At 35.1% G+C, this 8,436-nt stretch overlaps 1 non-coding gene across 1 annotated transcript; it reads right to left on the bottom strand.

Annotated features, from left to right (window-relative positions):
• Positions 1-7,377: 7,377 nt before the first annotated feature.
• On the bottom strand, positions 7,378-7,484 carry LOC127108837 (small nucleolar RNA R71). Its single transcript, XR_007796346.1, has one exon. It is a non-coding gene; the product is annotated as a small nucleolar RNA R71 (small nucleolar RNA).
• Between the last annotated feature and the right edge of the window lie 952 nt (positions 7,485-8,436).

Genomic DNA, 8,436 nt, shown 5'->3' with positions numbered 1-8,436 from the left:
GGATTTGCTTACGAGAATTTCAACTTTTGAAGCATTTATTTCTCAAAGAAAATCACCAAAAATGCTTGATGTTACATGTCTCTAATATATTCAGAGGAGAGCCCCAATATAATTTTATTTCTTATTTTTTACGCTTTCGTTTAGTTTATTATTGTTTAATGAGTCTCCTTCATAATTTCACATCTTTGGATTATGTTTTGAATCCATTCGTTTTAGCATGCATAATTTTATTGTTTGTATTTGATTATTAACATTATGTTTTAAGTCAATTGCTTGAGTTAATGGAACAAGAACCATATTTGAGGTTGGTTCAAGTTATCTAGGAAGTGAAATCTCAAACTATTTTGAAAAACTTGAAAAATTGAGATTTATTGTGTATGACTTGAGTCACTCACAATCCATGATTCAAATCAAATAAAATAGATGGGAACAATATGATTTTGGTGTCACTAACTTGAATCAAAATTTACACATTATTCGAATCATGCAACACTGTGACTCGAATCACAAGTTGCACACGATTTGAATCACACGTCTCTTGTCAGCCACCACCCCATTTGATTTGAATCAAACTTTCAACATGACTACAATCACAAAGTTTTTCACTTTTTCCTATTTAGTTCTGATCAATTTGATTTGAATCAAGATTTGTAAATTTCTCGAATCATGAGCCTTTATAACTCGAATAAGAGATACAACTTGACTCGAATCACACGAAATAGGTCACTTTTCTTTATGTTGATCTTGTTCCACTCTACTTGCTCACTTGAATCAAATTAACAAATGCTATTGACTAAAATTTAACAACCATTTTCACCTATTTTTATGCATAATTTCCAGGACATATAAATTCTTCCTGTCATCTCGTTTTCATTAAGAAATCTCATAACCAACATTGTGATTTTGTGAAATCAATAACCTCCATTTTTTAAAACTCAAAAATGTGTCGCAAACAAAATTTCTTTCATCTTCAACCTCTAGTTTGATTTCAGATCTTGATCATGGAGATTATTAATTCTTGAGGGAGATGTGTCTTGAAAATAATATTTCTTAAATGTCTGTTAAATATTTTCATGAAGCTTGCAAGATCATAGTTGTTGTGACTGGTGGTGACAAATTCTAGTGAAAAGAATGAGGTTCTTCTCCCAGGTTGACCTTGGTAGTATTGTGCGGAAGCCTACATACATGTTTGGATTTATTCTCAATCTTCATATAATTCATTACTCAATAAATTAGTGGGATCAGGGGTGATTGCCACACACGAAGACTTGGAACATATTGGTCAAGCTGGACTATTCAAGAAGCAAGAATCGAGTAAAGATTTTACAGAGTGTTTAGCGTAAATGACGTGCACATGTCAAGATACATATATGAGATTTATTTTTGTTAGCATTATTATAGATTCGTGATTGTATGAACTCGTGTAATATTCATCAAAATATAGTGGAAGAACAACTTTCAATTGGAAACCATTGGAGAGTGGAGTAGGCTCCTGCGAGGACGATAGAGCTGAAGAACTATACATCCCAATATACTCTCTTTCTTTCTCCCTCTCTCTCCCCCCCCCTCTCTCTCTCTCTCGCATTTAATTTTCATAGGCTATTGCATGCTTAGGTTTTCGTTTCTTAGCCTAGTTTATCATGAATTCCTATTGGTAGCGATTTATTACGTAATTGTAGGTTTTGTCAGAATCCGAACCTATTTATGTTTTAGTGTTGATTAATTTCTAAAAACGATAGTGTTAGAATCTTATAGCAATTTTTATTTTGTAACGGACAAATCTCGTGTGAATTACAACGTGTCAATTCAATACAGATTTGAACTTTGTTTATTATTGTATTTGAATAATCTTAAGATGATTGTGAATTGTAGTATAATTATATTTTTGATTCCTTCCAAAATAAGCATAACATCTCTATTTTTGCAAATCGCTTTCCGCAACACACACTCTTATTTTTCATTTTGAAAAATTGATACATTTTTTAAACGAGTTTATTCACTCCCATCTAGAATGTTTCTCTACTCCATATTCCTACCCAACAATTGGCCTTAAAGCCTAGTTTTTTGATCAGGTCTAAGCGACTTAAAAGTTTAGGAATATGGGTGACGATGACGATCCAAATGGAGCATATAATCGAGCACCAATTTTTAAAGGCGCGAATTATGGTTATTGGAAAGAAAATATGTATGTACATTTACTACCAATTGAAAAAAAATCTATGGGTAGCAGTCACCGACGACCCTTTTATCCCAAAAGGTGACAATGATGTTGTTAAACACCCAAAGGATTGGACGGACGATGAAACCCAAAATGCTTCATATGATTTGAATGCGAGGAACATACTTATCTCAGCTTTAAGCATGGAAGTATTCTACTCTATTTTACATCATAAGAGTGCAAAAGCTATGTGGGATACTATTCAAACCCTTTATCAGGGAATGGATGACGTCAAAGATTCTAAAATCGACATGTTAACATAGGAGTTCTAACTATTTCGTATAGAACCCGGGGAATTCATGGAATCCGTGTAGACTAGATTCCTCCATTTAATCAATAAACTAAACAACTTAGGAAAGTCCGTTTCTAATATAGATTGTGATAACAAAATATTAAGGTCTATGTGCAAGGAATGGCAGCCAAAAGTTACCTTCATAAAAGAATATAACGATCTTAGTACTTTGAACATCACAAAGTTGTTTAGGAAACTTCCCGAACATGAGAATGAGATGAAGCAAGTCGCAGATAGCAAAGTAAATTAAAGAAATAAAGAGAAAGGTAAAGAAGAGAAAATGGATATTTATTTGAAAGCTTTGTCATCTAAGGCAAAGAAGTTAAAGGAAGAAAGTGAGAATTCTTATGAAGAAGCTCTCAAAGAAGAGGAGATGAGTTTATTCATTAGACGATACAATCAGTACTTGAAAAGAAATAACCTCAAGCATTCCGACAAAGATTTGGTAAATTTAAAAAAGACTCACCCACCAAAAAGAAAGATGATGATATCACATGTTATGAGTGCGGAAAATTAGGACTTTATAGAACCACTTGTCCAAGTCTCACTAAACATCATAAAAAAAGAATAAGGAACTCTACAAGACAAAAGGAAAAAGTGAAAAAGGTCGTAAAGCCTATATCATGTTGGAAGAAGAGGATATGAGCTCCTCCCCAGATTCCTACTCAAGCTCGGATGTTGAGTACGCAAACCTATGTCTAATGGCACGAAAGAAAAGCAAAGACTCTCAAGTATATACTTCTGATCCTGAAAGTAAACTTTCATATAGAGAATTGTCGAAAGCGCTTGATGATATGTATGAAATTATTTAAATTATTTTAATAAATTTATCTCCAAAATAAAATGATTGAAACAATTTAAAAAGAGATTAATGATCTTAATAGTGTTTTGAATTCCTCGAAAGAGGCGCATACATCTCTAGTTGATAAGCGTTTTAATGTTTCTGACACTTTAGTTGAAAAGATAGAAAAAGTAGAGTGCGTTACTTGTCCAACTTTAAAATCTAAAATTTAAAATCTCAAAGGATAATTAACACGTGGTATTTCACTATCTATTGCCAGTTCTACTTCCTCAAGTAGTAGAGAGACAATTTTTAAGAAAAACCCTCATGCTACTAGAAGAAATAGAAAAAAGTAATTCATCTAAAGTTGTATATCATTATTGTGGTGATAAGGGTCACATTAGGTCTCTTTATCATATTAAGAATTTCCAAGTTCCTAGGGGTAAAATGAAATGGGTACCTAAGTGTTCCTTAACTAACCCCAAAGGACCCACTAGTTGGGTACCTAAATTTCCTATTTTATTTTATGTAGGAAAGTCTTGTCTTCGCGAGAAGGTTATGGGTTCCTAAATAGCAGATGTTCAAGACACATGATGGGATACACCTCTATGTTCATCAAGTTCGATGAGAAAGGAAGCAACCATGTCACATATGGGGACAACACAAGAGGTAAAATTTTAGGTGAAGGTGTTATGAGAAATCCCTTCACAATCACCGTTGAAGGTGTGCTTTTAGTTGAAGGGATTAAACATAATCTACTTAGCATTATTCAATTATGCGAAAAAGGTTACTCTATGTTTTTCTATACTCTAAGTTGGTTAATTGAGCATAAGGAAAGTAGAGACCTTGTCTTTAAGGGTTCTAGGATTGATAACATTTATATGCTTGATATGAATGATGTGTTAATGCATGGTGCTAAATACTTAGTCACAAAGAATGGAGATTCTTGGTTATGGCATAGGCGTTCAAGCCACATGCATTTTGACTTAATCAATAAAATAACATCCATGAGTCTAGTGATTGGTCTTCCAAAAATAAAATTTTCAAAAGACAAACTTTGTAATGCTTACCAAATGGGAAAGAAAACGAGGGTGTCGTTTAAATCAAAAAAGGTTATTTCGACATCAAAACCTCTCGAGCTTCCCCATATAGACTTTTTTGGCCCTTTGAGAAAAAGGAGTTTAAGAGGTAATTATTACAAGTTTGTAATTATGGACAACTACTCTAGATTCACTTGGACGTTGTTTTTAGCCCATAAGGCTTTCGTTAACTTTTCTAAGCTTGTCCAAAAAAAAATTAGTTTGAAAATTATCACACTCCGTAGTGATCATGATGGTTAATTTGTAACCCATCAATTTCAAAAAATTTGTAACGAAAACAGGATTATTCATAACCTTTCATGTCTGAGAACTCCATAATAAAATGGTGTTCTTGAGCGTAAAAACCAAGTTTTAGAAGAATTGGCTCAAATCATGATAAGTGAAATGAGCTTGCATAAGTACTTTTGGGTGGATGCAATTAATACCGCATGCCATATATTAAATGGGGTGGTCAGTAGAATAAAGAAGAAACCCTATGAGTTAATTAAAGGTAGGAAACCAAACATTTCTTACTTTCACGTTTTCGACCTCAAGTCTTTTATTTTAAATAACAGAAAGGACAATCTTGGTAAGTTTGATACTAAGTATGATGAAGGGGTATTCCTAGGATACTGATAACATGAAATAGTATCACATTCTAGGACTCAATTTAATTAAATTATATTATTATTTACTTTAATTTATTTCATTTTATCAGATATTACGCGGTATTTTCTTTCTATTTATCTCAGGTGGTTTATTTGAAGCACAAGTAAAAAAGGAAGAAAAGGAGGTGCAAAAAGGAATGAAAAGAAGCAAATATCAAAAGCCAAAGCCCAGCCCAAAAAGCACAGGCGCTGTGCCTGTGACGAGCGTCACAAGGGCTGTGACGAGCGTCACGCCTTGCACACTCCTGTGACGAGCGTCACACATGGTGTGACGGACGTCACACCATTCCCCTATATTTTTGCCTTCAGAGACATTGAGTCCTATTTGCACGCCTAACCCTTCGCTACGTGAAGACTTTTGACGCGGACTACTTTTGGAAACCGTTACAGAAAGTACCAGTATAAATATCAGCTTTGCAAACCCTGCAGAGGGTCCACGCTTCCACACTTTTTCCAGCTTTCGCTTTTTCGCATTTTTCTTTTTCCAGTAGCTTAAGCATATTCTTTACAGTACTACCTTTACAATTTTTATTATTTCTTTTGCAATGCTATTTTCTTTTCTAGCATTTAATTAATTTTTCGCACAATAGTTTCTACACCGGAAACTATTGTGTACCTTTTACCGGATCTAACCTTACGTTAAAATCTAGTTTTTTTTATTCCTTCGCTTTTATTTTTCTGCCTGATTGAAGAATTCAAGAACAGATCCAACCGACCTGTGGTGGAGTGTTCAAGACTGCTATTTAATTTCTCAGGTTCTTTAATTATTGTTTGAATTTATATATGCTTTGTTTTACTGTTTATTTATATTATTTGCCTGAGATGAATCTGTTTATGCATGATATTTATTTAAGTCTGTTTAGTATGTCTGGCTGATTTACTTAGGTATCGGTATGTAGAGTAAGCGGAATGAAGGAATCAAAACCAAATTGGTTTAATTAAGTTTAAAATTAAAATCACTCTTTTTACGGTCTCAATTCACAGGTTTAATAACAAAGTTTTTGTACGAAAGTAAAAGACATAAAGAAGTTAAAAGCAATAGAGCGAGAGTTTGAGTTTTTGACTGGACAGTGTAAATTGGACATTAATTCTAGATCAGGGCGAGAGCAATTTTTAGAGTTAATTAAATTCTAACCTTTTTCAAAAAGTATTTTTAAAGATTGAATGTGAGGACGAGAGTTAAGCATTTGAATTTAATTATATAACCTAAGTCAACAGAGCGAGAGTTTGAGATAAGGGTGTTTAAACGATTAGTGTTTTCTTAAAAAGAGTTTCTACGGATTCTATTGTTTTCAAAAAGTGGTTTTTGACTTAACTATAAGTGGCAACTACGTTAATATAAAATCATAGTTTATTCAACAGAGCGAGAGTTTGAGATAAAACTTTTAATCAATAGCGTCAACTGAAAAGATTTATTTTAAAACCAAGAAACCAACAAAGAATTGATTCCTTAATTACGACGAACTGCATACCGATATCCGCTTATTAGATATTTATTTTAGATCTTATTTTAGTTTTAGCTTTTCCCAAAAAAAATCAAAGTATTACCTGCCTTAGCTTTACGAAGTAACCTTAGATAACGGTATATCGATTCATAAGTCCCTGTGGGATCGATATCTTTTAAAACTACGCGATAGAACTGTGCACTTGCAGTTTGTACCCCAAATTCGACTCATAAAGTCGCGATCAAGTTTTTGGCGCCGTTGCCGGAGACTTTTATTTAGTCGATATCGTAACTCTTCTGTTACGCTGTAGAGACTAAGGCTTTTCTTTCTCTTTTCTTTCTTTCGTTGATTTGTATGCCACACACTCGCTCACAAGGCGAGCCATTCTACTTACGAATCAACGATATCGAACTATATCTCCGAGTCTTACGACAAATTCGGGAATATCGTGCTGCAAACAATCTCCCTCCTGTTGAACTTCCCGATTTCAAAAATATTTTCCCTTCGATACCTGAGATGGCGGAACCGGCTCGTGCTCTTAGAGATTATGCCGCTCCATCACAAGATGAACCGCATTCGAGTATTGCTCCACCCGCAATCGAAGCAAACAACTTTGAACTTAAACCTTCACTGTTGCAGGCAGTGCAACATAACCAATTCTCTGGAAATCCTACCGAGGATCCTAACCTTCATTTATCCGTATTTGTCCAATATGCTGATACTGTTAAAGCTAATGGTGTCACTCCAGAGGCAATTCGACTTCGTCTTTTTCCTTTCTCATTAAGAGATAGCGCTAGAAGATGGCTTCAATCTCTTCCTTCCAACTCAGTCACCACATGGAACGAGTTGAAGAAAGTTTTTCTTGCTCGATATTTTCCGCCAAGCAAAACAGCTATGTTAAGAGCCCAGATAAATGGATTTAAACAGAAAGATAACGAGTCTCTCTTCGAAGCATGAGAAAGATACAAAGACATGATGAGACTTTGTCCACACCATGGTTTAGAAGACTGGTTAGTAATTCATACCTTCTATAATGGTCTCCTGTACAACACGAGGTTAACAATAGATGCCGCCGCAGGTGGTGCACTAATGAACAAACCTTACGCTGATGCCTACCAACTTATCGAAAGCATGGCTCAAAACCACTATCAGTGGGGAACCGAACGAACAATGGTGGAAAAACCTCAAACGAAAACTGGCATGTACGAGATAAGTAACCTTGATCATGTTAATGCAAAAGTGGATGCTCTGGTCCAGAAAATTGAAAGTTTAAATGTATCACCTCCAGCCACCGTGGTTGCCATAACTCAGAATTGCGAAGTCTGTGGAATCCAAGGTCACACTCCTGCAGATTGTCAACTTCTAACAGGAATCCAAGCGGAGCAAGTAAACTATGATCAAGGAAGCCCCTACTCGCACACATATAACTCAAATTGGAAGAATCATCCCAATTTTTCATATAAGAGTAATAATGCTTTATACGCACCTGGACAATCTCCAAATCAAGCCCCAGCTATACCTTCGGGATATCAGAAGCCGATTCCATCTACACCTAACAATAACACCCCTAGGAAATCCAACTTGGAAATCATGATGGAAAACTTTATAGCCTCTCAACAACAAACCAATAAAGATTTCTTAAACCAGAATGTACACACTGGCGAACAAATTAAACAACTAGCAAGTAAAGTAGATGCCCTGGCTACTCATAACAAAATGCTGGAAACGCAAATATCACAAGTAGCTCAACAACAAGCGTCTACTGCTGCCCCAACTGGTACATTTCCTGGCCAACCCCAACCTAACCCAAGAAGCCACGCTCATGCAATCATACTGAGAAGTGGAACGGAAGTGGAAGGACCGTCTGACCCAAGGATAGAAAACCAAAACTCTAAAATGTCAACTGAGGAGGAAAATGAACCTAAGGAAAAGGAAGAGAGTAATAAGGAAACC

The sequence above is a fragment of the Lathyrus oleraceus genome, chromosome 7 (assembly GCF_024323335.1).
Source record: "Lathyrus oleraceus cultivar Zhongwan6 chromosome 7, CAAS_Psat_ZW6_1.0, whole genome shotgun sequence".
Lineage (NCBI taxonomy): Eukaryota > Viridiplantae > Streptophyta > Magnoliopsida > Fabales > Fabaceae > Lathyrus > Lathyrus oleraceus.
This window is presented reverse-complemented; position numbering and strand designations above follow the sequence as displayed.